The sequence below is a fragment of the Triturus cristatus genome, chromosome 7 (assembly GCF_964204655.1).
Source record: "Triturus cristatus chromosome 7, aTriCri1.1, whole genome shotgun sequence".
In the NCBI taxonomy this organism is placed as follows: Eukaryota; Metazoa; Chordata; class Amphibia; order Caudata; family Salamandridae; genus Triturus; species Triturus cristatus.
Genome location: NC_140590.1, coordinates 331331225 through 331358745, shown reverse-complemented (window position 1 = coordinate 331358745; position 27521 = coordinate 331331225). Strand labels below are relative to the sequence as shown.

Below are 27521 nucleotides of genomic sequence, written 5' to 3'. Positions count from 1 at the left end.
AAAATCCCACCAGTCGATGGCGACTCCAGCAGCGGAGCATCCAGTAACTCTCACCCCGCCAAGACTGTATATTAGATGTCGGGAACAACTAGACACCACCATTCATCGTCAAATGTTTTTAGGACACAAACACGTCATACCTGCCAACATCTCCTTCAGCTGCTTCCAGTACACCTCCAGTTGATGATATGCTAACCTTTCAAGATGCACTTATCATAGGAGCTGCAAAATTAAATGTCCAACTAGGAGTTCGTCACACATTAGTTTCTATTTTCATTGAAACTTTACAACTGAGAGTTTCTTTGAGACCAGTTCTTCGTCTAGTTCCAGGATTCACTGAACTGGCAGAAGAAAATATCGAACTCTGGCTACTTTGAAGCACGACCATGACTTCTCAAGAAACATAAACCTGTAGAACAGGACACAGGTTCCCTGAAAGAAGATCCTACGCTGGATTCGTTAATTGTGTCGGCTGTCAGAAAGAAGCATCCCTCTGCTCTGGAATCTTCGACTTCCTATAGAAAGAGACAGCATAAGGATGGGTACAATGGGATGAAAAATCTACACACCTTCTGTACTTTGAGACAGCCAGTGCTTCGGCGTTACTAGGAAGATATGACAGGGGCTTATGGGAATCTTTAGAGAGTTTTGTTAATGACTTACCTAATGAAAGAAAACAAGACTTCATGAAAATCTTAAATGAAGGTAAACTTGTCTCTAAGCAAGTAATACAGCAGCTGTCGATGCTGCAGACCTAGCACCAACAAATTATTGTCATGGTAACTCTCTCAGACGGTCTTCCTGGCTTCATCTTACAATATTAATACCTGATGTCCAACAAAAAAAATTGAAATCTCCCCTTTACAGTATCTGTACTTTTGGTCCTTGTGCGGATGACGAGTTGAATAGGATAAACAAAGAATCAGAGACTCTTAAAGCAGTTGGGGTAGAGGAGAAAAAACTATTTTATCGATCTCATTTCCGCCATAAGGATACCAGGCAGTATCGAACACAGAGTATTCTTTTACCTCACCGGTCACATTATTCACAGCAACATCAATTGCACAAACAACATCAATATTCAGGAATACTATACCCTATATTGAGGCATAAATCAACAGCCTCAACAATCTTAAAGCGAGCAAAATCACTCATAGGCTCATTCACGCAGAATAAGCAATGAGATCAGCACTTCATCTCTGCTGTTCGCCACTCCAGTGGAAGGGAGTGTAGCAAAACATCTGGAGGAGTAGAGAAAATTCACCACAGACATATGGGTATTACAGAATGGTTACCCTCTTCAATTCAAAACTCTCCTACCTATAATTCCAGCAAAAGGATTAAACAACATAATTTATCTGTACCAAAAAAGGAGGTGTCATCAATTCTCCAAAAACAAGCAATAGGATCAGTTCCTCCTTCACAAAGAGGTAAGGTATCTATTCAAGATATTGTTTGGCTCCCAAAACACAAATTCCACCCAATATTGGATCTGAGAAAGGCCAACAAATATAGCAAACATCAAAAGAACAGGATGTTGACATTGCATCAAATGTATCTTAAACTCATAAAGGGATATTGGATGTGCTCTGTTGACTTAAAAGAATCTTAGTTACACTTTTCAATTACTTTAAAACACAGGAAGTTTCTCAGATACCTGGCTTGGAAAACACACTACCACTAGAAAGTTCTCCTTTTTTGGCCTAAAATTCGCCCCAAGAAGATTTTCCATATAAATGGCGGTAGTAGCAGCTTTTCTTCTCAAGAAAATGATTTTTGTCTATCCCTATTTAGACAACAGTCTTCTAAAAGCTTTGTCAGCAATCCAAGCACACAAAAAAACTACACTGACACTGTCAAATCATTGCCTGGTATTGCAAGTAAATCTAGAAAAATCAGCCACAAAACCACTTCAAGTGCTATTCTACTGAGAAGCATTGTCTCTCTCATCAAAGATACATCCTTCGGCTCAAGTTCTAGACTCATCCTTGTCTTTTTTGTTGGTGTTATCTGTTCACATACAATGCAATCTATGCCTGCTATGAAATCACATACCAACAACACCATCCAGCCTTTAATGACTAACATTTGATATAGAGATATCCATCTAGGGTGAATATGACCTTGGTGCTGCAGTTCCCACAGTTGTTCATTGTCAAATCGTCTTATAACAAATCTGGCCAGCACTCAAAGCAGCAGGGTCCTCGTGAATGGCAAGGTGTCTGTTTGTGAATTTTTGTTAAATTGTTGATTATAGAAAGCTTTATATCACCCGTCATACTTGAAGGAATCCTTCCTCCTTCTTCCAAGGCGGTCTGTCAAACCTCTGGATACCTAAGGTTTTAATTTAAGCAATGATTATAGTAACAAAAAGGTAATGCTTGATATCATGCTTATTTCTAAAAATGAATTTTCTGTTACAACTCTGGTAATCTATGTATTGTTTTCAGTCTTGAGAAAACCATAGGCGCACAAGCCAGTACAAGGTGAAACACTTGTAACCTAAGAACCTTTATTATCGAATACTGGGTCTAACCAATCCTCACATTAGAATGACACCACCCATTTGATGTCCTTATCATATTCTAGCAATTAACAGGAAATTTCTGATGCATACTTCTAACCGCAGTTTCCTCACCTTAGCATACTTCCCATGTACCATGTGATGGTTGTTTACCCATGTGTGAAAGCATTTGCCTTTGTCTTACCAAGAGCCTCCTTCCTGCTGATGTTATGGCTAAAATATGAGAGACAAATTCATTCTGAAACTCTTTTTAAATTCTTTAAGAGGAAAATGGCAAATAAAAATAAAATCTCACTGTGGTTGTAGGCTGACCCCTGTATTGTTGTCTAGACCTAAAACGTCTGTGTTAAAGCACGCATAAGATAAAGTCCATGTAACACTGCTTAAGTGCTGAGAAATCAAAGAGAGCACATCCCACTTCTGCACCAGAACCCAAGATGAGTAGAGTGAGCTGCGTCCACAAAGTATCAGTGAAGGCAAAAGGTAAGGTGGTCGCTTGAAAGTTAAGTAAAAAACACACAATGATTCTTCAGTATTGAATCTTTCATAGATTCACATGCTTGAATCTTCCCCCTCGTCGAGGTGGGAATCCCATAAGAATTATAATCATTAGTGCCAACCAAAGTCTCTTACAGTATATTTTAAAAAGGTGATATTGTAAGCCAATTCACATTGTTTTAGAAAGAACCGAACTGTAGCCAATCAGAGAACAGCTCTCACATCATCCCTTACCATCTGAGCTAGTATTCCTCAGATTTTCTAATGCACCTTGTCCTGAGCTCTGCTCAGTTTCAGTAAGAAATCTGTTGTTATTGACCTTTACTTGAACTTTTCTACCTTCTAACAGCAGAGATCACTGTGTCTGATGTTAACTGACTGTAATCACCATGTCAGAAGGTTCTAAAAACGGATTATTTAGACTATGTAAGTCTTGTGGCAAATTTAGACCGTTCTCAAAGCCTCTCTTAAGGAGTGCCTATATTGCCTTCATCCTAGCCACAAGGCTAAGAAGTGCAAATATTGCAGGACATTTTCTGCCAATACTATTAAGGATAGGGTGGCAAGACTTCTTTTTCCGGCTACAAAAGAAAAAATCAGTTGAAACTCAAGTCTTTGGAGATGGAGGGACATCATCTTCACTCAACAAGGCTTTGAAAAGGGAAAAACATGAGGTTTAGGTGCCCTAAAAAGACATTAAAGGCCAAAGATCAGAAAAACCTAAGGGAAGCCCAAAATTCAGACTGAAGCTTGCTGCATCCTCCGAGGTTTCCAAAACAAAAATTAGGTCAGTACTAGCTACTCCTCTGCAAAAAGGTTTGACTTCCTCATGTTTGAGAAAATCTACTTCGGACCCTCCATCCAAAAAGCATGTGCCGACTGTATAACTAGCAATGACTTGGTCGACGGTCACGGCATCTACATTGACTACAACTACTGTTTCTTCGTCGTCAAGATTCATATCAATAACAATGATGACCGCTTAGTCAAAGAGACCATCGACAAGCTTAGTGTCAATGAGTCCATCAACTGTCAATCCGTCAACGACCAGCTCTTCTCCATTGATGATATCGTTAACGAATATTTTTAAGACGAAACCATCGATGACTGAACGCCATGCTGCCAACAGAAACATAAATCTTTTTGCAGCGAAGACAGCGATTGACAACATCCTCTACGGCATCGCTGAAGGGCCCGTCAATGAAACCAACTGAAATTACATTAAGGCCGGACCAAATGTCCTCAAGTAAGGTGTCTCCCTCACCACCAGTGCATCCTATAGAACTGGCAGATGTGGAGGAGGATGGTGATGGTCCATTCAGCATTGCAAGTAGTCCTTCCCAGCTTCACGTAAAATGTCAGGACACGGATGAGGAGGATAACAAGGAAATAGGTTACCTCCAAGGAGATTTCTCATTCAGACATAGAGAACTTTAAGGTCTTACGAAAAATTTCAGGTACAATATCCTTATGTGGAGACGTATGAACAACACCAGTTTAGAGAGTCTACTGTGCAGGTTCCTTACAGATCTCAGACATATGGTTGAAGACTACTACAAGAGATGTCCGGAAAAGGTTGATATGTCTCAGCGCATGATTCGTTGGCTAGCACCCTCAGTGGTTATGCCTCCTGAGTCGCTTCCGTTACTTCTGGAATAAAAAATCTCTGCTATACACCAGAGTATTCCCTCTCAACCACGTTTGCAACACCCTATCACCATTCATGATGACTACATGGAGGGAGATGATGACAATCTTGCAACTGAAGAAGGAGAAATAGTGCAGGATCAGCTCACTAGAATAGGCGAGTAATGAGATGATTATGTTGCACCAGATTCATTTCCTCCAACACCACTTGTTATTAGTTCTCCACCAGTAGACATTGGGGGGCTTAACGATCTCCTGGATCAAGTGGCTAAATAGTTTGATTTGCCATTACTAGTTCAACAGATGGAATCATTTCTATAGGACTTCAAAGAAACTGCCAGAAGTCAGTGAAATCTATTTCATTAATATATTATGCATGGCCAGAAGGTCTCGAAGTTATGAAAAACTCTGCAACTGTGGCGGCATTGATTCCCTCAATTAGAAAAGAAATGCAAAGCTCCAGAGAATTTGCCAGAGTGTTTAATCGGCCATCCAAAGGCAGATTCTGTGGTTAAGCAAGCTGCTCAAAGGCACTCCAAAAATCCTACCACACCATGCTAGCTCCTCCTGATAAAGAAGGAAACGTTTGGATAACATAGGAAAGCATTTCTCTGCCATGGCCCCCATGACCATAAGTGATTCTGGGTCAATATGATCGCCAAATGTGGTCAGACCTTGGAGCACAAACAAAAGGGGCAAAAGTTATTCTCCTGGAGGGAGAGAAAACCTTTTCGGAGCTCTTTGACAGTGCAATGGATGTGGCCATAACAGGATTCAAACAAATCGCTGGAGTTGCAGCCCTAGGACACCAAAACTGGCTGAAGGTGACCACTTTAAGACCAAAAGTACAGGCAAAGATCTTAGACATGTCCTATGATGGAGATGGCCTTTTTGGAAAACATTTGGATGAGGCTTTCCAGTCAAAAACAGACACAGAGACAGCAAGATCATTGGGGGTGCTTCAATAGCAGAGATTATTTCAGCTATTTCGTTGAGCGAGAGGGCAAGGTCTGAACTCTTTAAGAGGTGGTTTTCAGCCCAGCAAGTTCCAGCCGTACAATGAGTCACATAAAGGATATTGGCTGCAGTTTTCACAACAATATAGACCAACACCGGGTGTGGTCTATTCCAAACAGGTTCCCAGACGAAAGCCATTGGGTGGCGAAGAGGATATGGCTTTTCCCTAAGACAGTGACAGTCCTTCAACATCAGTCACCACTTTGCCTGCAGCATCTGTGAGAGGAGGCGGAAGCCTCTCAAACTTTTTAAAAAATTGGAGTTCTATCTCAACAGATCCTTTGGATGCTAGAAATTATCCTGCATTGACACTTTAGAGTTTACTCAAAAACCTCCTAGAAAACCACCTCACAAACACATAAAAATATTCAGCTCTTAAAAGAGGAAATTCACTCACTTATTATCAAAGGTGCCATAGAAGAAGTTACTTATTCCCAGCTAAACAAGTGATTTAAGTCCAATTTCTTTCTACTACAGAAATGGTCAGGGAAATGGAGACAAGTGATGGATTTGAGCTATGTCAACAAGTACCTCAAAATCACATAAAAAATGGTCACCCTGCAAGATATACTACAACTAATCAATCCGGGGACTACATGACATCCCTGGATCTCCAGGATGTGTACTTTCACTTTCACATTTACATCAAACACAGGAGGTATCTTAGATTCTGCGTGGCCGGGTGTCTTTACCAATTCAAAGGCTCAACAATCTTTGATCTTTGTAGGAGCAGTTTTAGACACTAGGGTGCCGATTCCGATCCTGTAAAAAGGCCCTACGAATCGTCGTACGCGCTGGGGGTATGGTGCCTACATACGGGGGGTACGGTGCGTACATACGGGGGGGTACAGTGCGTACATACGGGGGTAAGGTGCGTACATACGGGGGGTGGGGGGGGGCCTGTACGACTCGTACCCCGGGAACAACTTTTCCCAGGCTACGAGTCGTACAAACTTCGCTTCGTAGCGGGTAGAGTCATTCCCCGTGTACGGGACGTTTTCCGTACGATTCGTAAATCGGATAGCCGGTCCGGATCGTACTTGTACGCTCGGACTGTATTTTTACGAATCGTATGGAAAAGTGTCCGGGTACGTCTCGTACAACTTTTCCCGCTACGATTCGTACAGATCGGGCCGATCCGTATGTACTGTTTCCCGTACGAATCGTACTTCACGGGTCGGACATGACTTGTACGATTCGTACGGAAAAAAATACGGATACGAGTCGTACGGAAATAATTTTTTAACGGATCGGAATCGGCACCAAAATGTGTGCAAAACTTTCCCTATGAAAGAATTGCCAAAATATTAGCGACAGCTTTGGTTCTAGCAAGAAAAATGATCTTTTTAGTGAGACAATCAATGCAGGTCGTTCCTAGGAATGGTGTTGTCATGCATTGCACTAATTCTCAATTGTTGCCTATTCATGAGACCATTACAGGAACATATCAACAAACACTGGACGCAGACAACAAGATCGTTTGATGATGTCCTCACATCAACATCAGAAATGAAATCAGCCATGATATGTTGGATAAGGAAGTACAATCTATCATTGAGCCTAACATTTCTAGACAAAAAAATGCATTATGTCATGACAACGGTTGCGTTTGTGGAAGGATGTGAAGCTCATCTTCAAGAACTAAAAGTGAGTGACAGTTGAGGAAAAAAGAGACACAAACTTTTGGGAGTTAGAGGCTGTGACTTTTAGGACTCCGTGCTTTTCTTCCAAGGATAAAAGGTTCTTCAGTTCTGGTTCCTACAGACAATACAACCATCATATTTTATCTAAACAAACAGGGAGGAACAATATTCCACTTCTTTTTCCAGAAGCTCAAACAATTTTGAATTGGGTCTTGAAAGTAGAACATGTGCCCAGGATACACAATCAGTGTGCAGGATTTGAGCAGATCATCAAAACAATGTCATGAATGGGAGTTGTCTCAATAGTGGATCACTGACAAAATATCGATGCAAAAATATCGACTCCCTATACTTGAACAGGTAAGTACAAAAATATCAAAGTAAAGAATATAGATGTATACAATTTCAATTAAAAAATATATATAACATAAAATAAAATATACTAAATATTAATATTATTTTTAACAAGATAAATAAATGTAATATGCATTTTAACTAAATATAACAAATAAACTTAATTTTAAAAAAAAATAAACACATAAACATAGTAATTTATACATATACATATATTTACTTGAAAATGGTTTATTAACTATTATCTTTATTTAATTTTTAAACTTTTCAATTATATAAAAATACAATATATACATACATCAATCATTTAAAATTAAAAGATAACCATTTTATAAATAACTAAAACATATAACTGTTAATAAAAAACTAAATGTACATTTCGCAATACAATAAATACAACAGTAGGGAAAATGTTGGATAACGAATAATTGAATTTACTATTCCAACTCTAGTGAGTACAACAGTAGGGACATTATTGGTTAGCGGAGGGGTAAAAATTACTATTCCCACTCCAGTGAGTGCAACCGTAGGGAAAGTGCTGGATAGCGGAAGGGTAAAAATTACTATTCCTACTCCAGTGAGGGCAACAGTAGGGAAAGTGCCGGAAAGCGGAGGGGTAAAAATTACTATTCCAACTCCAATGAGTGCAACAGTAGGGAAACTGTTGGATGGCGGAGGGGTAAAAATTACTATTCCCACTCCAATGAGTGCAACAGTAGGGAAAGTGCTGGATGGTGGAGGGGTAAAAATTACTATTGCCACTCCAGTAGGAGCAACAGTAGGGAAAGTGCGGGATGGCGGAGTGGTAAAAATTACTATTCCCACTACAGGGAGTGCAGCAGTAGGGAAAGTGCTGGATAGCGGAGGAGTCAAAATTACTATTCCCACTCCAATGAGTACAATAGTGGGGAAAGTGCTGGATGGCGGAGGGGTAAAAATTACTATTCCCACTCCAGTGAGTGCAACAGTAGGGAAAGTGCTAGATAGCGGAGGGGTAAAAACTACTATTCTCACTCCAGTGAGTGCAACAGTAGGGAAAGTATTGGATAGCGGCGGGGTAAAAATTACTATTCCAACTCCAAAGAGTGCAACAGTAAGGAAAGTGCTGGACAGCAAAGGAGTAAAAATTACTATTCCCACTGAGTGAGTGCAACAGTAGGGAACGTTTTGGATAGCGGAGGGGTAAAAATTACTATTCCCACTCCAGTGAGTGCAACAGTATGGAAAATGCTGGATAGCAGAGGGGATTAAAATTACTCTTCCCACTCCAATAAGTGCAACAGTAGGGAAAGTGCTGGGTGGCGGAGGGGTACAAATTATTATTCCCACTCCAGTGAGTGCAACAGTAGAGAAAGTGCTGGATAGCGGAGTGGTACAAATTACTATTCCCACTCCAATAAGTGCAATAGTAGGGAAAGTGCTGTATGGCAGAGGGGTAAAAATCACTATTCCCACTCCAATAAGTGCAACAGTAGGGAAAGTGTTGGATGGTGGAGGGGTAAAAAATACTATTACCACTTAAGTGAGTGCAACAGTAGGGAAAGTGCTGGATAGTGGAGGGGTAAAAATTACTATTCCCACTCCAATGAGTACAACAGTAGGGAAAGTGCTGGATGGTGGAGGGGTAAAAATGACTATTCCCACTCCAGTGAGTGCAATAGTAAGGAAAGTGTTGGATAGCAAAAAAACAAAAATGTATAATAACATTTAAACAGTTGAAAAAATGTGAATAATCTTAAAAATAAATAAACAATATTTAAAAATATCTAATTAAATATATTAAACATTAACATTAAATATATTATTTACATATAACAAAAAGGTACCACTATCATCTAAAATAAATTATTAAATACATTTATAAACAATATTTATTTAAAAGAAGCAAATATTATCAAACAAACAAAAACATGTAAAACATAAATGTCTTTATTTTATTTCTCACCCTATAACAACACACCAAGAAAAAAAAGAAAAAAATTGTATTTACATTTATTTCCATAATTAACATAATTAATAATGTTAAAATGTATTCTTGATAAAAAAAACATTAATTGAATACGCATTCTTTAACACTATAATATGCACAACACACACCTAAAATGAATTACACAATTACCATAATTAATTACTAATTAAATTGTAATTAATTAACAGCTAATTATTAATTTGTCAATTAAAAATAAATTACTTCCCACCCTTCCTGCCATTTACACCTATAAACACCACAACACACTCCTAAAATAATTACACAGTTAACATAATGAATTGCAGATTAATTAATTAAAATTAATTAACTAATTATAAATTCATCAATTAAAAATAAATTACTTCCCACCATTTTCACCTATAAACACCACAACACACACCTAAGTTATTTACACAATTTGCATGATTAATTGCCAATTAATAACAATTAATTAACAACTAATTATTAAATAATTAATAAAAAATGTATTTACACATTTAGCACTATAATATCTCAATTCACCAAATATTAATCAATAAAAATTATTCAAAACATTTACTATAATTAAATTACTTTCCACCCTATTCCCCTATAAACCCGCAACCCGTTACGGTACTAAAAATGCAAATTTCAAATAAAAAAAATATAGTAACTACTAAAAATAATCAATACGTTTTATATAATTAAATTACTTCCCACCCTATTTCCCTATAAACCTGCAACCCGCTACAGAACTAAAAACGCATAATTCAAACAAAAAAAATGTAATAACTACTAAAATTTTAACACATATAATACAAATACAAACAATTCTTATACAAAATATACATGCATCACACACATGAAATATATACTAAAATACATAACATTAATTAAAAATCGATATTTTTAACATCTATATTTTTGCTAACAATATTAAACACTTCGATATTTTTTATATCACTATTACTTTCCCAAAATCGATATTCTTGACCACAAAATTTTTTCTGTCGATATTCTTGACCCACAATATTTTGACCACGATATTTGTGCAATTCGATATTTCTTACTCGATATTCTTTCTCTGCCCCACGAAACGTACGTAAACATAATCTTTCGCACCTCGGGAAAGCCAGCCCTAGATTTATTCACTACACCTCTCAACCGGAAATGTTGATTTAACGCAAGCAGGCTTCCACACATGGGCTCATGGGGAATGTCTCCCGGTTTGCATAGATGAGAAGATTTGCTTACGCTTTTCCCCCTCTGCCTCTAATTCCTCCGATACACAACAAAATAAAAAGGGAACCATGTTGCATTATCCTAGTGGCCCCTGCGTGGCCAAGACAGTTTTGGTTTTCAGAACTGCTCTTTATGTCCGAACACCCACACATTCTACTCAAACCAGTCCCAGAAATGCTATCTGACAATGGACAGCTGCTTCACCCAACAACAGAATCGTTCAATTTAGTGGCTTGGCTCCTGAACACGAGTTCCACCAGTTGAAAATTCAACTACAGTGCAGAGATATATGCGCTAAAGCATGGGCGGAATCAACACATGTATAAAGTGAAATGGGCTTGATTTTGCAATTGGTGTTCCATAACTGACTGGCATAATGTTTCCTCTACTCCGGCTCAGATATTACCATGCCTCCTGAACCTAGCACAATCAGGGCTTTCGCATAATTCAATAAAAGTTCACCTCACACCAATTTCCAGATTCAGAAGTTCTTGGAACCGTAATTCTTTCTGGCCAAGCAGGCTGATGAAGGAAATCCTACGAGGGCTTATTAGAGCTTACCCTCCAGTTAGAAACCATCAATTTCTTGGCAGTTAAACACTGTTTTAACCCAGTTTAAGAGAGGGCCTTTTGAACAACCAACCCACAAGGCTGCACTAAAAGTATCTAAGATGGAAAATGGTTCTTTTATAAGTCCTTACGCCAGCCTGAAGAATTTCTGAATTAGAAGCCTTTACGATTCAGGGTCCAGATTTGCAATTTCAAGGACTAATCCTCATTTCATTCCTATAGTTCCAACGGACTTCTACCTTAATTAACCCGTTATTCTAAAGACTTACTTCAAAAATCCGTCCAATCAGGCGGAAAGAGCGCTTCACTCTCTGAATGCGAAAATATGTCTTAATTTCTATATTGAAAGGAATAATCCTTCCGAACATCCGATCAACTTCTGTTGGCATTTGCAACTCCAAGAACTCCAGGAAAGGGTCAAGCATTGACAAGAGGCATTATAGCCAGATGAGTTTTAGCAGCCATAGCTTTTTGTAAAAAAAAGAGATGGAAGGCCGCAAACTACAAAGGTACAGCCTAATTCCACAAGGAGCATGGCAATCACTACAGCCCTTTTTTCTGGTGTTGCATTACCTGACATATATAGGGCTGCAACATGGACAAGCATTCATCCATTTTCTAGACACCACTGTCTAGAGGCCTCCTGGACTCAGGATGTGGCTGTAGGTCAAGCAGCACTTCATCATTTATTCCAATAGGGTGAGATAGTTTATAGTTTGATATATGTATTGAAGGTTTTCTACAAATGATGTTTAAAATGTTTTCCCACCTCCACAAATTAGTTCTATACTGCTTACAATTCAAATTCAAGCATGTGAATTTATGCAAGATTCAATTCTGGAGAAAAAACAAGTTACTTATATGTACATTGCGGTTCTCCAGTACTGATATATTTAATAGATTTACATGCAACCCCAACCCCCCTTTCAGGTGGCCTACCTCATTGGATACCTCGTGTTTATATATGTATACATTACACATGTGATTAGAAAATCTGGAGTCTGCTAGCCCTGGTGGGAAGTGATGATGTGAGAGCTGTTCTCTGGTTGGCTACAGATCAGTTCTTTCTAAAACAATGTGAATTGGCTTACAATGTCACCTGTTTAAGATATACTGTATGAGACTTTGGCTGCCACTGCTGATCATAATTACTGTGGAACTCCGACCTTTACAACTTGGAAGATTCAAACATGTGAATCTGTGAAAGAGATCAATACTGGATCCAGAGTTTATTACATGAAAGCAGATTTCCATGATAAGGAACAAGGACTGTAAGTAGGTTTTCTTCCTATGAGAGCAGACAAGCTTCCAAATAGTCCTGATTTATTTTCCTCACGCTTAAAAACGTTTTTAGTGTACCTGAATGGTTATTATCCTTACTCATAATTGTATGAGTAGCTGTCCAAATATGCAGGCCCTAGGTAAAGGTCATCCAAATGTCTATGGGACACGCAAGAATGATGGTACGATATAAGTATTTATTTAGCACTTAGTACACCTGGCAAGGTGCTGAAGAGCTTTGTGAATGGGTAGCATCCTCCCCCTGGGAGCACAGTATTAGTGGCTTAGAGCATGACTTATATATTGGTGGAAAGGGCAGTCCATTGCAATGGCGACCACCAATATAGTGGTCTGCCTGCTGCGTTTAGTTGCGGGCGGACCTAAGACCTAGTCTCCGCTGTGAATAATTCCCTCTGGCGGCTCTGGGGAGTAAGGGATGACTGAGAAATGGCTTCATGTCTGCCCACCAATTTTGGATGGGTGGACACGTAGTCATCATTTTTTACTGTTTCTTACCTCCAGGCCCTTTACATTTCGGGCCCTTTGATCCTTCATCAGGGGTCTCTGTGTATAACCCCAGTAAGTTGCTGTGTATCTTTCAGTGCCAAACTGTGTTGATGCCAATCAGTCCGTAAAGTAATCAAACCGCTGAAGGCTCAACCGTGGTCGAAATGCATTGAGTATGATGAACTTCATTGAACATGATTGAACACTGCCATAGTGATGGACTTGTAACAATGACAATATGAATGCATTTCAATTCATGCAGGAAAAGGAAGATTCTATTTACTATGGAATTGAGCGAATACAAATTATAATTCATTTCTCATGTTGGAAGTCATATTGTATCCTCAGCATGACCAATGTTGTAAGACCCCTTCAGTTGTAAAGTGAAGTGCGACTGGGGACCAGCAAGTGGGCACCCACTACCAGCCACAATATGAAATAACAAAGGTTACTGAATGTGGATGCTTTGAATGTGGATCAAAGGTTTTTTGTATGCAGATATATTTGTGAAAATGCAGAGTGTTATGAATGAGTGGGGGATACACATCTATGTGTGTGCATAAAATGACATGGTCCTTTTTTAACATTGTTTGCACAATTCAAGATACCCGCTACTTAATGGTACATAATGTGGAAGACAGCTCAGGGAGATGTTTCCCCTATTTTGTGAGAAGATAAATTAATCATGACAATGTGTATTGATTAAATATAGCATTAAAGATTGTAACAGAGTCTTCCTGAGCCTCTGCACACTTATTCTATTTTAGGACTTGTGCTGATTCATTTTGGAGATTAGGCTTGAGGGCTTTCCTTGTATATTATACAGTTTGACCCTGATTTCACCCGATGGACTGGGATGCAGCCCAAGTAATTAGCTGTGGCTCAAATGAATTCAAGCATCCCATCAATCGCTTTTGTACTTCAGTGTGGAGAAGCTCTGAGCAGCAGAAATCTGAATCTTTAGCCCAGTGGCAACGCACCGAATGAGCTTGGCAGGTTTGTCCTCCGGAGGTCTTTGAAGCCAAAACTTTTCGAAAGTCCCAGGTTTTCTGGGGTGGTAGGCGAGGCCCAACCAAGGGTTTCTGGACCGTGGGAACAGCACTTGGGTATCAGGACCCACCAGCAGGGTCCAGGGCAATGCCAGTTGGAAGTGGTCAGCTGGAAATCGTCTGGAAAAGGCCCTTGTACTTTGTTGTGTCCCTGTAGCTTGAACAGGAGGTCAGCTAAATGACCCTAGGAGTTCACTTCGTTTTCCTAGGTACATGAGAGGGCAGGTCCAGTCCTTCAGGGCTTTCGCAGATCTCAGACAGCAGGTTCAGTCCTGTTCTGATTCCTCAGGTACAATAGTGTGCTGCGGAGGGTTCTGGGGATTTCACACTTATGTCTGGCACCAGCTTGTGGTTAGGAGAAACGCCTGGCTCCTCCCTAACCTTTGTAGCATTTCGTATGTGCCCTACTGCAAAAATCCCAAAGTGCTCCTCTGACAAACTTCAAGGTGGTTAAACCCTCCCCTAGTACAGAGTCTGTGCACCTACCCCAAACATGTGGCCAAGGAAATTAGCAACTCTCGTCTGTGGGCACTTAAAACCAGTGCTGATGGCAGCTCTTTCCCTACTGTTATTGCTACCTGCCTGACTGATGGGACAAAGAAAGGGTCCTGTCCAATCATCTGATATCTGCTTCTTACAGGAAAGGTCTCCTGGTCACTGTTCAGATTGGCAAACTTGCCTGAGGAACAGAAACACCTCTCCACACCCCAGGCCTTTGCTCTGCTCTGAGAGCAGTTTTCACACCTCATTCAGGGCTAGAGTACTCAGAGGGCTGCAGCTGGAGGGTAATGCAAATTAGCCCCCAGAGGCTTTAGGCAGGAAAAAGCTAACTTTGCAAAAATACCTTTTGGTCAATATTTATCAAAAATCCAACTTCACCAGAGAAACTGACTTTTTATAACTATTACAAAGAGTCCAAGAATGAGATTTCTGGTAGCTATTACTTAGTCAGATATCTTTTGGGTGCTAGTCACTGTATGGACATGTTTACATTTCTCTACCCTACTGTTAAATACTAGGCACCCTGCCTTATGGGCTATACTGCCCACATAGGGATGACTAATATTTAAAAGGAAGGCTTAAACCTGTTAAAATTGATTATTTTGACGGGTCGAATTCCATTTAAAAAACTGCTTCACTCAGGCTACAGTGGTAGTCCTGAAGCCATTGTGGTGCCAATTGTAGTGGCCACTAATGCCCGTTAACTTACATGCCCTGGGTGCACCTAGTAACATATATTAGGGGATTATAGGTAAGGTGAATATGCCAATTAATGTACACCAATTCAACCATGTTAAATGGGGGAGCACAGTCACTTTATTACTGGTTAGCAGGGGTAAAATGCACAGAGTTCTATATTGTTATTCAGATTTGTAGAGCGCCCCATCACCCAAGATAGTATCCTTGTGCTAAGCATGTGTGAGTCTAGCCAAATGTAGAGCCTAGTCAGGTCTTCAGTTTCTTGTGGAATTCAAGAAGTTTGGAGGAGGCTCAAATGTGTAGTGACAGGTCGTTCCACACTTTAGGAGCGATGTAGGAGAAGGCTCGACCACTAGATCTAGTTTTCCATATGTGTGGAATGTGTCAAGTAGGAGTCCAGATGCACAGAGGTGTCTGTACGGTATGTGAAAGCAATGTGATTGTTGAGGTGTGCTGGGTCAGTGGTATGTAGTGCCTTGGAAGTGTGGGTGAGGAGTTTGAATTGTGCATGTTTGTGTATGTGGAGCCAGTGGCGCTCCTTCGAGTGTGTTGTGATGTGAGTGTTGCATGGGAGGTTGAGAGTGATTCTGGCTGCTGAGTTCTGAATGGTCTGCAGCCTCCTGGTGAGTTTTTTGTTGATCTCAGAATAGATGGTGTTCCAGTAGTCCAGCTTGTGACCAGCCTCCCCCCCACCCACGTATGTCCGCACCGTACCCCAGGTGTACCCCCCCACCTGCATATGTCCGCACCGTACCCCAGCCTCCCCCCACCCGCGTATGTCTGCACCGTACCCCAGGCGTACCCCCTACCCGCGTATGTACGCACCGTACCCCAGGTATACCCCCCACCCGCGTATGTACGCACCGTACCCCAGGCGTACCCCCCCCACCCGCGTATGTACGGACCGCACCCCAGGCTTACCCCAATCCCCGCGTATGTACGGACCGTACATATGCGAGGATTGGGGAATGCCTGGGGTACGGTCCGTACATACGTGGGTGGGGGGTACGCCTGGGGTACGGTGCGTACATACGTGGGTGGGGGGGTACGCCTGGGGTACGGTGCGGACATACGCGGGTGGGGGGAGGCTGGGGTACGGTGCGGACATACGTGGGTGGGGGGGAGGCTGGGGGGGCCGTACGACTCGTACCCCGGGCACAAGTGTACCCGGGGTAGGGGTCGTACAAAGTTCGCTCCGTACGGGACGTTTTCCATACGCTTGTGCATTCGGAACGCCGGTACGGATCGGACTTGTGCGCTCGGACTTCTGTTTTACGACTCGTACGTAAAACTGTCTGGGGACGTCTCGTAGATTTTTCCCGCAGTGATTCATATGTATTTTTCACGTACAAATCATACTTCGCCGTTTGTGCGGGACATGTACGATTCGTACGTAAAAAAATACGGATACGAGTCATACGGTAAATCTTTTTAACGGATCGGAATCGGCACCCAAATGTTTAAGTCACGTAGGATGCACATGTTAGGATATTCTATAATTATGCCTGGTATAGCATCAAGGAAACCATTTGTGAAGGCTTTTTTGATTTAGATTGTTGCTTTTCATCCAGTGGGTGATTTCAGTCATGCTGGCATTGAACTTGATCCGGATACTAGGCATCTTGTCTGTGAGGACGAGAATGAGTTGCATGTCATTGGCATAGGAGAGGATGTTGATGTTGTGATAGTGAATGATTCTGCTGAGAGGGATCATGTATGTATTGAACAGGGTCGGGTATAGGGAGGATCCTTGAGAAAATCCACAGATGACGTCGCGGGCACCTGAGGTGTACAGTGCCAGGCTGACTGACTGGGGCCTTCCTGTCAGGAAAGAACAGAGTGCATGTCCTTGGATTACGAGGTCGTATAGGTGTTGGTTGCGGTGGGAGACTGTGTCAAATACTACGGAGAGGTCCAGGAGGATGAGAGCCGCCATGTCTCTGTCGAGAGTCATGCTCATGTCATCTGTGGCAGCGATGCGTCAGTTCCTATGCTGTGGTTGGGTCAGAACCCAGGCTGTGTGGCGTCAAGGAGTTGGTAGTCGTTGAGGTATTCCATGAGGCCACTGTTGATGATTTTCTCTAAGACTTTTGCCGGGAATGGTGGCAGGGAGATTGGTGAGCGCTTAAGGGTCCGCTAAGGGTTTCTCCAGTAATTGGAGGACAGCTGCTTGTTTCTAAGCGCCTTGGAAGGCCATGGAAGCTGCAGTTGATAGTATTTTTTAATGTTTTTAGGGCAATAGGTCCGATGGCTTACCTGTAGTTTTTCACCATGTATTGAAACTACACAAGGGAGGGACAGATGTTTAAAGGAGGTTAGTTCTGGGGATTTTCTCTTTGGAGTAGTAAGTTTGTTTTAGTGTTTGGTTGTTTTGTTTAGTAGGTGGGGATCTATTTTTTTTAAACTCTGTTGATGAAGTGGTTTGCCATTAAGCCAGAGATATCTTCTGTTGTCGATTTTACATACAATCTGGGTTGTAAGTATTTTGTTAAGTTCCTTAGTGGGACACTTGGCATTTGAATTTCTGTTTAAGTAGTGAGCTCTTTCCTTTGCATGGTAGATTTATAAATCATGTTGAGCCTATGGAAGCATACTAGTCTAGTGGCCTTTTTGATTTGTACGTTTGGCATTGGAGTGCATCCAGTTGTTTTTTACCTTTTTTTATTTTTATTTCATCACTCACGGTGGTGTCTTCTTTTTTTTTTTTTTGCCCATGAAGTATTTTTGAGTAACAATAATTTTGCTGAATGTGTTTTTTCATCCAGTTATACAATTTTCTATGGGTGTTTACTGCTCTGCACACCAAGGTGCCGATTCCGATCCTGTAAAACCCGGGTACGAATGGTCGTACGGAGCGTATTCTCCGTACGACTCGTACCCGGGAAATCCACCGTACAAACCAGCAAGTACGATTCGTACAGAAATAACATTTCCGTACGAATCGTAAAAAACACCGTACGGCGAAAATATACCTACTATTCTGATCCTGGACAGCGCGTACGCGACGTCCGCACGGAGTCAGGCAGCGTTTTACGGACCAGCAAGTACGATTCGTACCCACAGCACTCCGCACGGCTATTTTTTTACGGGAGCCAAAAAGTGCCGGAAAAGCTAAGTACGCTGCGATGCACGAGAAAAAGGGGGACCGGTACGCGATGTACCCCTCACCCACGTATGTCCGCACCGTACCCCAGCCTCCCCCCCACCCACGTATGTCCGCACCGTACCCCAGGTGTACCCCCCACCTGCATATGTCCGCACCGTACCCCAGCCTCCCCCCACCTGCGTATGTCCGCACCGTACCCCAGGCGTACCCCCTACCCACGTATGTACGCACCGTACCCCAGGTATACCCCCCACCCGCGTATGTACGCACCGTACCCCAGGCATACCCCCCCCACCCGCGTATGTACGGACCGTACCCCAGGCTTACCCCAATCCCCGCGTATGTACGGACCCTACATATGCGAGGATTGGGGAATGCCTGGGGTACGGTCCGTACATACGTGGGTGGGGGGGTACGCCTGGGGTACGGTGCATACATACGTGGGTGGGGGGTACGCCTGGGGTATGGTGCGGACATACGCGGGTGGGGGGGAGGCTGGGGTACGGTGCGGACATACGTGGGTGGGGGGAGGCTGGGGGGGGCGTACGACTCGTACCCCGGGCACAAGTGTACCCGGGGTAGGGGTCGTACAAAGTTCGCTCCGTACGGGACGTTTTCCATATGCTTGTGCATTCGGAACGCCGGTACGGATCGGACTTGTGCGCTCGGACTTCTGTTTTACGACTCGTACGTAAAACTGTCTGGGGACGTCTCGTAGATTTTTCCCGCAGTGATTCATATGTATTTTTCACGTACAAATCATACTTCGCCGTTTGTACGGGACATGTACGATTCGTACGTAAAAAAATACGGATACGAGTCATACGGTAAATCTTTTTAACGGATCGGAATCGGCACCCAAATGTTTAAGTCACGTAGGATGCACATGTTAGGATATTCTATAATTATGCCTGGTATAGCATCAAGGAAACCATTTGTGAAGGCTTTTTTGATTTGGTAAAGATCTGTACAGTGGAAGGAATGTGCAGGTGAAGGTAGGGTAGAGTTGCAACATATTAGTAATTACTCACAGCCTGGCATTTCTTCAATTGTGTGTCAGAAATCTATTCCTCGAATATTATTGGTAAACCTTCTATTTTTCCTGGGAGATTCTGTGTAAGGCTTCAATATCATGGGGTTGCCTCTTACAGAATTAGTGCTATGTCATTGCCAAGCCATTCTTAAGTCATGAAAAATAGGTCTGGTCTTGAGTCAATTTCAATTTCATAAAGCTTTATTCGGAGCTTGACAAAAAGTCCATAAAAGCAGTTCATACATAAAACATCATTAATATACATAGACTATTAACAATCACAAGTCATAAAAACTATATCAATACAGTTTAAAACAGACAGTATAAAAAACAGCACAATATCTATTTAAAAAATAATACTAGGCCTTGCCTTGATAGCTCTAAGAAGAAATGTAGCAGTAAAGAAGCAAACATCGGGTGGAGGATTAAATATCAGTTTCAAAGCATCTTTTACGGTTCTGACACCGAATCTCTTAAAGATAGGCTTTAAGAGATCAGTGCGATAGTTACCATAAAGTGGACAGAACAATAAAAAGTGCATAGTGCTTTGTGCAGTAGTGCCATCACAAGGGCAAGGACCACTAGGGTGTTTTTTGATAGTAGGAAACGCCACTAAGTGGTGAACAATCCCAAAGCGCAGTCTAGTAAGAACGAACCTGTGAGAGGGTCTAGTAACAAAGCTCAAATAAGGTTGATAGCCCGACAGCTCACAACAGCTGTCATACAGCATACAGGTGGATAAATTGCTACTGACCCTCAAACGTTGCTCGTACTTTAAAGACAACCAAACAGATTTCAATTCGCTTTTGGTCAGACTGTTGGCAGCATAACAGTCCTCAAATAAATTAAGACCATATGAATCCTTGAAACTGTTCAAAACATAGTTTACCCAAGGGATCTTTAAGTGATTATCAAGGGACAGACAGTCCTTGATGATGGCTCTATTCAAGGAGGTCTCCTCCTTTGCCCAAATGGCACGCCACAGCAATAGAGGTCTATGGGTGACGGTATCCGAAAGATAGTGAATTCCAAGTTCCCTATGCACCAGGTGAGTGGATACTGAGATTGGCAGGCAGAGTAGCCGCTTTAAAAACAGGTTTTCCTCTACTTGTAAATTTCCAGCCGAAACATGCCCCCATATACCTGCCCCATAAAGGGCGGTTGAAAGACACCTCATCTGGTAGATTTTCAGCATATCCCCAATCCGTCTGTCCCCTATCTTAGAAGCAAACGTAAAAACCCCGTGAGCGCATTTCGCCATTCTTGCTCTAACGTGGGTGATTTCGCTGGACCAACTACCTGTCTTGGAGAAGGAGATACCCAGATAGTTAAAAGTATCGACCGTCTGAACCCTATGCCCCTCTATAAAGAAGGGATGGGGTTTTTTACGGCCCTGGCCACATTCCATGACAAATGTCTTTGATTTGTTGATAACCAGCTTCCTTTCCCCAATAAACATGGAAAACCTGTCCATGAGCCGTTGCAGGCCGACAGGGGTCCTAGAGAGGAGAACAGCGTCGTCTGCATATAGTAACACTGGGATATGGGTATCAAGTATAATTGGGGCATCGGCCCCCACAGTCCTTAAAGCAGAGTCAACCTCGTTAATAAAAAGTGTGAAAAGCAAAGGAGCCAATACACACCCCTGCCTGATACCACGTTTTACAGAAAACTTCGGAGTACGCTCCCCACCTGGACCAAATCGTACGCTAGAACTGAGATTAGCATAAAGCCTGGCCAGGAAGTAGACGATACCCTCCGGTGCCCCCATTTCAAGTAGTGTCTCCCAAAGAATCTTATGGTTAACCATATCGAAGGCGCTACTAAGGTCTGCAAAGCAGAGAAAGAGGGAACCTTTCTTGGCCATAGTGTATTTCCCAATAAGTAGTTCTAGGTTGAGACACTGTTCTACTGTGCCTCTACCTTTCCTAAAGCCATATTGGGAATTAGCCAGGATGTTATTTGTTTCTGCCCATTCTTCTAATCTGAGAAGAAGAACCCGACTCATAATTTTCACGGAGGAGTCTAAGAGGGATATAGGGCGATAGTTCTTAGCATCCCCCTTCTCCCCCTTCTTGTAAATAGGAATGATAGTGGATTCCTTCCAAGTAAGCGGGGCACCGAGACTTACAGCAGCATTAAATACTTTGGTCAGTAGCGGGCCCCAGATCTCAGGTTCTTTTTTATAAACATCAACCGGCACACCATCCGGTCCCTGAGCCTTCCCTCCTTTGCTAGTGATGATACATTTCTTAACCTCGATAGGGGAAATATCAAGGGAAATTATTGGCCAGGTCCCACCTCCAGTTTCCATATGTTTATCAGAATCAAAAATCAAAGAAAAGTGAGAGACCCAACTTTCCTCACTGACATTTGCCGACAGAACAGGTGTATCCTCGTTCCTTAAAAAAGGGCTATTGACGGTAGCCCAAAATAGAGAAGAATCAGAGGTTTCAGCGGCCTGGTCTAACTTATCCCAGGCCTCACGCTTCAATTCCGCCTTTCTTTTAGAAACTGCTGCCCGATAAGTAACCCTAAGATGCCTAATAAGGTTTGGGTCCCTCTGTTTAGCAGCCAGTGCTACTTTAAGGCTCTTAAGGGCGGCAGTACTAGCGTGATCAAACCACCCTTTTTGCTGATTTAAATTGCCCTTGTGTTGCTTTGTAAATTTGGCTTCGATACAATGATTAATATCAACAAATTTATGTAGGATTATATCTGTCAGCTCATTGCTTGCTAAAATAGCATCAATTTCCTCTAAACAATTTGCAATAATTGAATTAGACAAAAGGTCTGCCTTCTCCCCCTTCCACCTAATTCTGGTACCGTTGAGTCTATGGGGTTCAATATTCTCAACTACACATGGTTTAGGGTCTGTGTTGGCCTTCCAGAGATCCATCTCCATGGTCAGACAATTGTGGTCGCTAATTAAGTTGTCCACTACCATAGGGACTGAACACCATGGGTTAAGGCTGGAGGAGGTACATATGAAATCAATAACAGTGTTTGCGTCTCTGCCCTTAAAAGTGGGTAGAACTTCACCAGAAACGCCCCTCCCATTCCCCAGAATCTCCATATCATATGTCATCAAGATTTTGTTTAATGAGTCCCCGTATGGGTTATGTGGGAAATGGGCGGCACCATCTCCTCGACCATTTATAATACCACAGACCCTATGGGCAGAGAATAAACAGGCAGAAATGTTAAAATCCCCCATCCAAATAAAGTCAAAGACAATATTATTATCTGTTACAATTTTAGCCAAAGCAGCCTCCAAGGCATAAGCTACCTGTTGCCTAGTATTATCAAAAACATTATTATAAAAGTTAATTAAAAGGATATTTCTATCCTGCTCCTTCCAAAGCCAAAGTATCTGGGAATGGGCCCCCACCAGAACATGTTTCTTGACTGTGAGTGGCACTTCAACCGAAATCAATATCAGGAGGCCACCCTTGGCCCTTCCCGAGTTAGAAGCCACAGCAGGTAATTGATATGAAACAAAGCCGTTATAATTAATGGGGTCCAGACTCCAGGTTTCCTGAAAACATAAAATTTTAAAAAGGTTGATAAAATCAAACCAACCTAAGCATTCATCCTTGTGTGATAGGCCCGCAACGTTCCAGCAGGCAATAGAACATAAGCCGTAGTTAACTGGGCGGACTGGGGCATTCAAAACAGACCTATCCCTTCCAGGACTAACTAGGCTATCATGCCCACAAGCCACAGTAGGATCTAGATGGCTTACACCAGGATCAATAATAATACTAGTTTGTAACTTAGGGTCCATATTAGAGCTCTTTTTACCCAAATTCATGTCCTCGTTCCCGTTCCCTGCATCATCTATGGCGGGCTCCAGTCAATCATTAGAGTCAAGCCCACTTAGAGGTTGGAATCTATTAAACGTAGGGATAGCGGGGGCAGCCCACAGGTTCTGGGCTCTAGGCCTACGCCATTGGTGCTCATCAGCAGACTGAATAACAGGTTGAGTAGCATAGTCCCTATAGAAATACCCAAGGGGCCGCAAAGAAATGCATTGATCACTCACAGGGAGAGATGCGGCTTTAATCAGAACTGTAGAGGTAAGTTGGGGGTTGCGGAAGTTAATGACTATACAGTCGCCTTCACAGGTCTTGCGTGATTTGCCAACCCAATTGGTTCTCCTGGTACTTAAAATATCCCTAGATAGGGCTACGGGGAAATCACACTGTCGGTGGAGCCAGTCCACAGTCTTATTCTTTAGTGACGAGTGAGATTCCCCGTTAACAGGATTGCCACCTTGCCTCTTAACAGGTGGGACATTCATCAGGACAGCTACAAAAGGGGCACACGTGGGTGGCAGGTCCGGTTGAGGATTACTGTGTCTGGGGATGTTAGCAGTGTGACCCGTGGAAACCCCTGAAACTGAGCTATAGGGTGGTTTAATCGAGTCCAGCGGCAGAAAAGATGATTTAGGGACTACAGAAGACTTTCCAGTGTAATTTCCTGGTCTGCTATCGGAGCTACCTCTCCCACCCAACAATGAGACTGTGTTAGGGGGGATTAAAGAAGTCTCATCAGACACCACGTTACTAGCAACAGTGTTCGCAACAGGTCTATCCTTGGTGAGAGAGTCCAAGATGCCTCCCAATCTGACTACTTCGTCAGTGAGAGTAGTAAGTTTAGTCAATAAGGGTTTAAACAGAATATCAATCTTGGCATCTAAAGTATTAATTATAAAATCCAACTGCTCTTTATCAAGGATGACCTTAGCTCCCTCCATTGGCACAGATTGAGATGGTAACTTTTTCTGCGGAGCGGGATCGTTTTTCTTAACATGTCGATTCCCTCCTCGCTTGGGCTGGGTGGTTTTACTAGTGTTCCTGCAAGTGCGGGTTAGTCTTTGGCTTCTAGATACCGGCTGACTAGGGGTTGTTGTTTCTGTAATAATAACTTGGCCTGATTCAGGGTCATTTGTGGGCTCAGGGATACCACCTTCCAAACTAGAGGTATCCGTTAAGGTTCCCTCATTCATGCATTCAGTGGGTAACAAAGATGTATTAGGGTCCAGATCAGAAGGAATCTCTAGTGCCGGCGAGTTAGACAGGGTGGGCACCGAGCTTTGCGACCCCGGGCGGCCTAAAGATCTCCTTCGTTCTTGATTAATTTTATCGACCATCTTAACCAAGTAGTTATCCATGGTTGAGGTCGGGACTACTGGCTTAGCCTTAGGCATAATAGCTTTAGCCGGGACCTACACCCCACTACAAGTATTGCTAACACAGACCGGGAACAATATACCAATCTATTTCATTTAGAAAAGTACGTACAGCCCACAAGCACCCTGATAGAATGAATAAACAACACACCGGCGGTCCGGCCCGGCCATCCCCAATCGATGAATATAATAACACAAATGAAAGTAACCCAATCTACTGCCCCCACCTACCCCCTCCTGTCCCGGACTGTCTCAGACTGTCCGCCCTTTGTCCGGGCTTCGTCCGGCGCGTCCCGCACGCGTACCGCGTAGCGGTTATCAGTGAGACTTTAATAAGATGAGTGGGCGGGGAAGCACAGGTGTTGCGCCGCAGGGGCTGGTGGGTGACTGAGTCCCGTAAGGCTTTCCTTTCCCCTCTCCACTTGCTCCTCACTGGCGGTGATAAGAACCCCTCCTGGGGCGACGGCTGCAGGCAAAAAACTGCGTCCTTGGGTGAAGCAACGAAGCGGGACCCGCGGCAGCGGGTTCCGCGAGCTGTTAAATGCAGTAGATGGGCGGGGAAGCACAGGTGTTGCGCCGCAGGGGCTGGTGGGTGACTGAGTCCCGTAAGGCTTTCCTTTCCTTTCCCCTCTCCACTTGCTCCTCACTGGCGGTGATAAGAACCCCTCCTGGGGCGACGGCTGCAGGCAAAAGACAGCGTCCTTGGGTGAAGCAACGAAGCGGGACCCGCGGCAGCGGGTTCCGCGAGCTGTTAAATGCAGTAGATGGGCGGGGAAGCACAGGTGTTGCGCCGCAGGGGCTGGTGGGTGACTGAGTCCCGTAAGGCTTTCCTTTCCCCTCTCCACTTGCTCCTCACTGGCGGTGATAAGAACCCCTCCTGGGGCGACGGCTGCAGGCAAAAGACAGCGTCCTTGGGTGAAGCAACGAAGCTGGTCTTGAGTCAGTTATGGATAAAAGGTGTTTAGGTTGATCTTACACTTTTAATGTGCATTGATCATAAGCCAGGAAAGGTGAGGGGTAGAGGTAAGCAAATAGGGGAGGTTGAATGCAGTTCTGATGCCCTGTTCAGTGAGATAATTAAAAGGTTTGCTTGGTTTAGCGTGTGTTGAGATGTTTGGCGTATGTTAGGGTTAATGATGTTGTGACAAGGGTTGTACTGCATTCTGCGGAGTCACCTTCTTACTCAAAGAGACATAGAAATTTAAAATAGCCAGTTTGGCGAGGGGATTTGTACTGTATTTGGTTATTCAGTTAATGTCGCTCTGCATTGAATAATATTCTGCATTATGGGTGTATATAATTGTGATTTGGGATTTGTTATGGTGAAGCAGAGACATGTGGGAAAGGGCAACAGCCATTACAACGTGGCTGTTTCCACGCATGCCATTACAAAGCAAGCGTAACAACGCATGCGTCATTACAACGCGTGGACTTTGGTATCCATTTTTTTTACTATGCATAAGCTTTTACTACGCATGTCTTCACAACGAAGTTCGTTGTAAAGGTATGTATGTTAAAGGCATATGTGTAGTAAAAAAATATACGGGACAGTTGGCAACTATGTGTGCGGAAACAGCCGTGTTGGTAGGCAAGCCACGTCATTAGAGGAAACAGAGAGACTCTTGCTTCCTCACAACGACGTGTAACGCCCTCCCTCAGATGAGTTTCCTGCATTAAACATGAGGAGAGAGGTAAGTGGGATTGGACCTGGGGGCAATCATTTTAGGGGCTGGGGGCAGGGTAGGGTAGGTTGTGCAGGGGTAGTGTTCTAAGGTTTAGGGTAGGGAAAGGGCTGGGGGCCAGGGTGGTCGCGCAGGGGTAATGTTTTAGGGTTTAGGGTAGGGAAAGGGCTGGGGGCAAGGGGGGTCATGTAGGGGTAGTATTTTAAGGTTTAGGGCAGGGGAAGAGCTGGGGCCTGTGGGAGTCGCGTTGGGGTAGGGGTTCAGGGATTTAGTGCAGGGGGAGGGTACTTTTATTAAGAAGGGTTGGGGGCTGGGGTGAGGTGGGCCAGGGACTGGAGTTAGGGTTTAACGTAGGGGTCAGGGAAACCTTTACCACGCATATGCTTTTATCATACATGCTTTTACAACGAGGTAAAGGAATGCGCGGTAAAGGCATAATCGTTGAAAAAATATACGTGGTAAAGTTTTGCATTGTAATGCATGCGTTGTAAAGGCATGCGTTACAGCGGACTGCGATGTAATGTCATACAACCGTTGGAGATTGGGGTTGAGTTTCTGGTGAAGCACTACTTAAAGGTAGGAGATGCAGGAGATTCCTTACCCTTAGGAAGTAATGGACTGGAAGCGTATGTAGAGATGGGAAGAGTGGAATTGATGTCTGATGTGGCTGTAAAGGTAAGGGTGTGTGGAGATGTGAGGATGGGTGTTCCGTGTATTGGGCAAGGAGAGGTTGTGGATGGATGTTTACACCGTTTTGAGGTGCATGGGGCATTGAGTGCAGAAGGAGCAGTGACAGCAGGGGAGGTAGTAAGGTGGGATAAGGAATGCAGTAAGGTGAAGAAGATTGATACCAGGTTCTGCTTCTATCAAACAACTATTGTGGTAGGGGTATAGTTGCAAGGAGGAGTAGTGTGAGCAGTTCGGCAGTTCTAGTTGGGAATGTAGAATGGTGCATTGGAGCAGTTAATAAGTATAGAGGGGCTTCATAGGGAATAGGTGGTGGGTGTAATCATGGTTTAAGTAAGA

The 27521-nt window shown here is 43.1% G+C and overlaps 1 protein-coding gene across 4 annotated transcripts in view; it reads right to left on the bottom strand.

Moving 5' to 3' along the window:
* The window catches only part of KCNJ14 (potassium inwardly rectifying channel subfamily J member 14), a 270227-nt gene that overhangs the window by 27741 nt on the left and 214965 nt on the right, over window positions 1-27521 (bottom strand). The window lies entirely within an intron of this gene.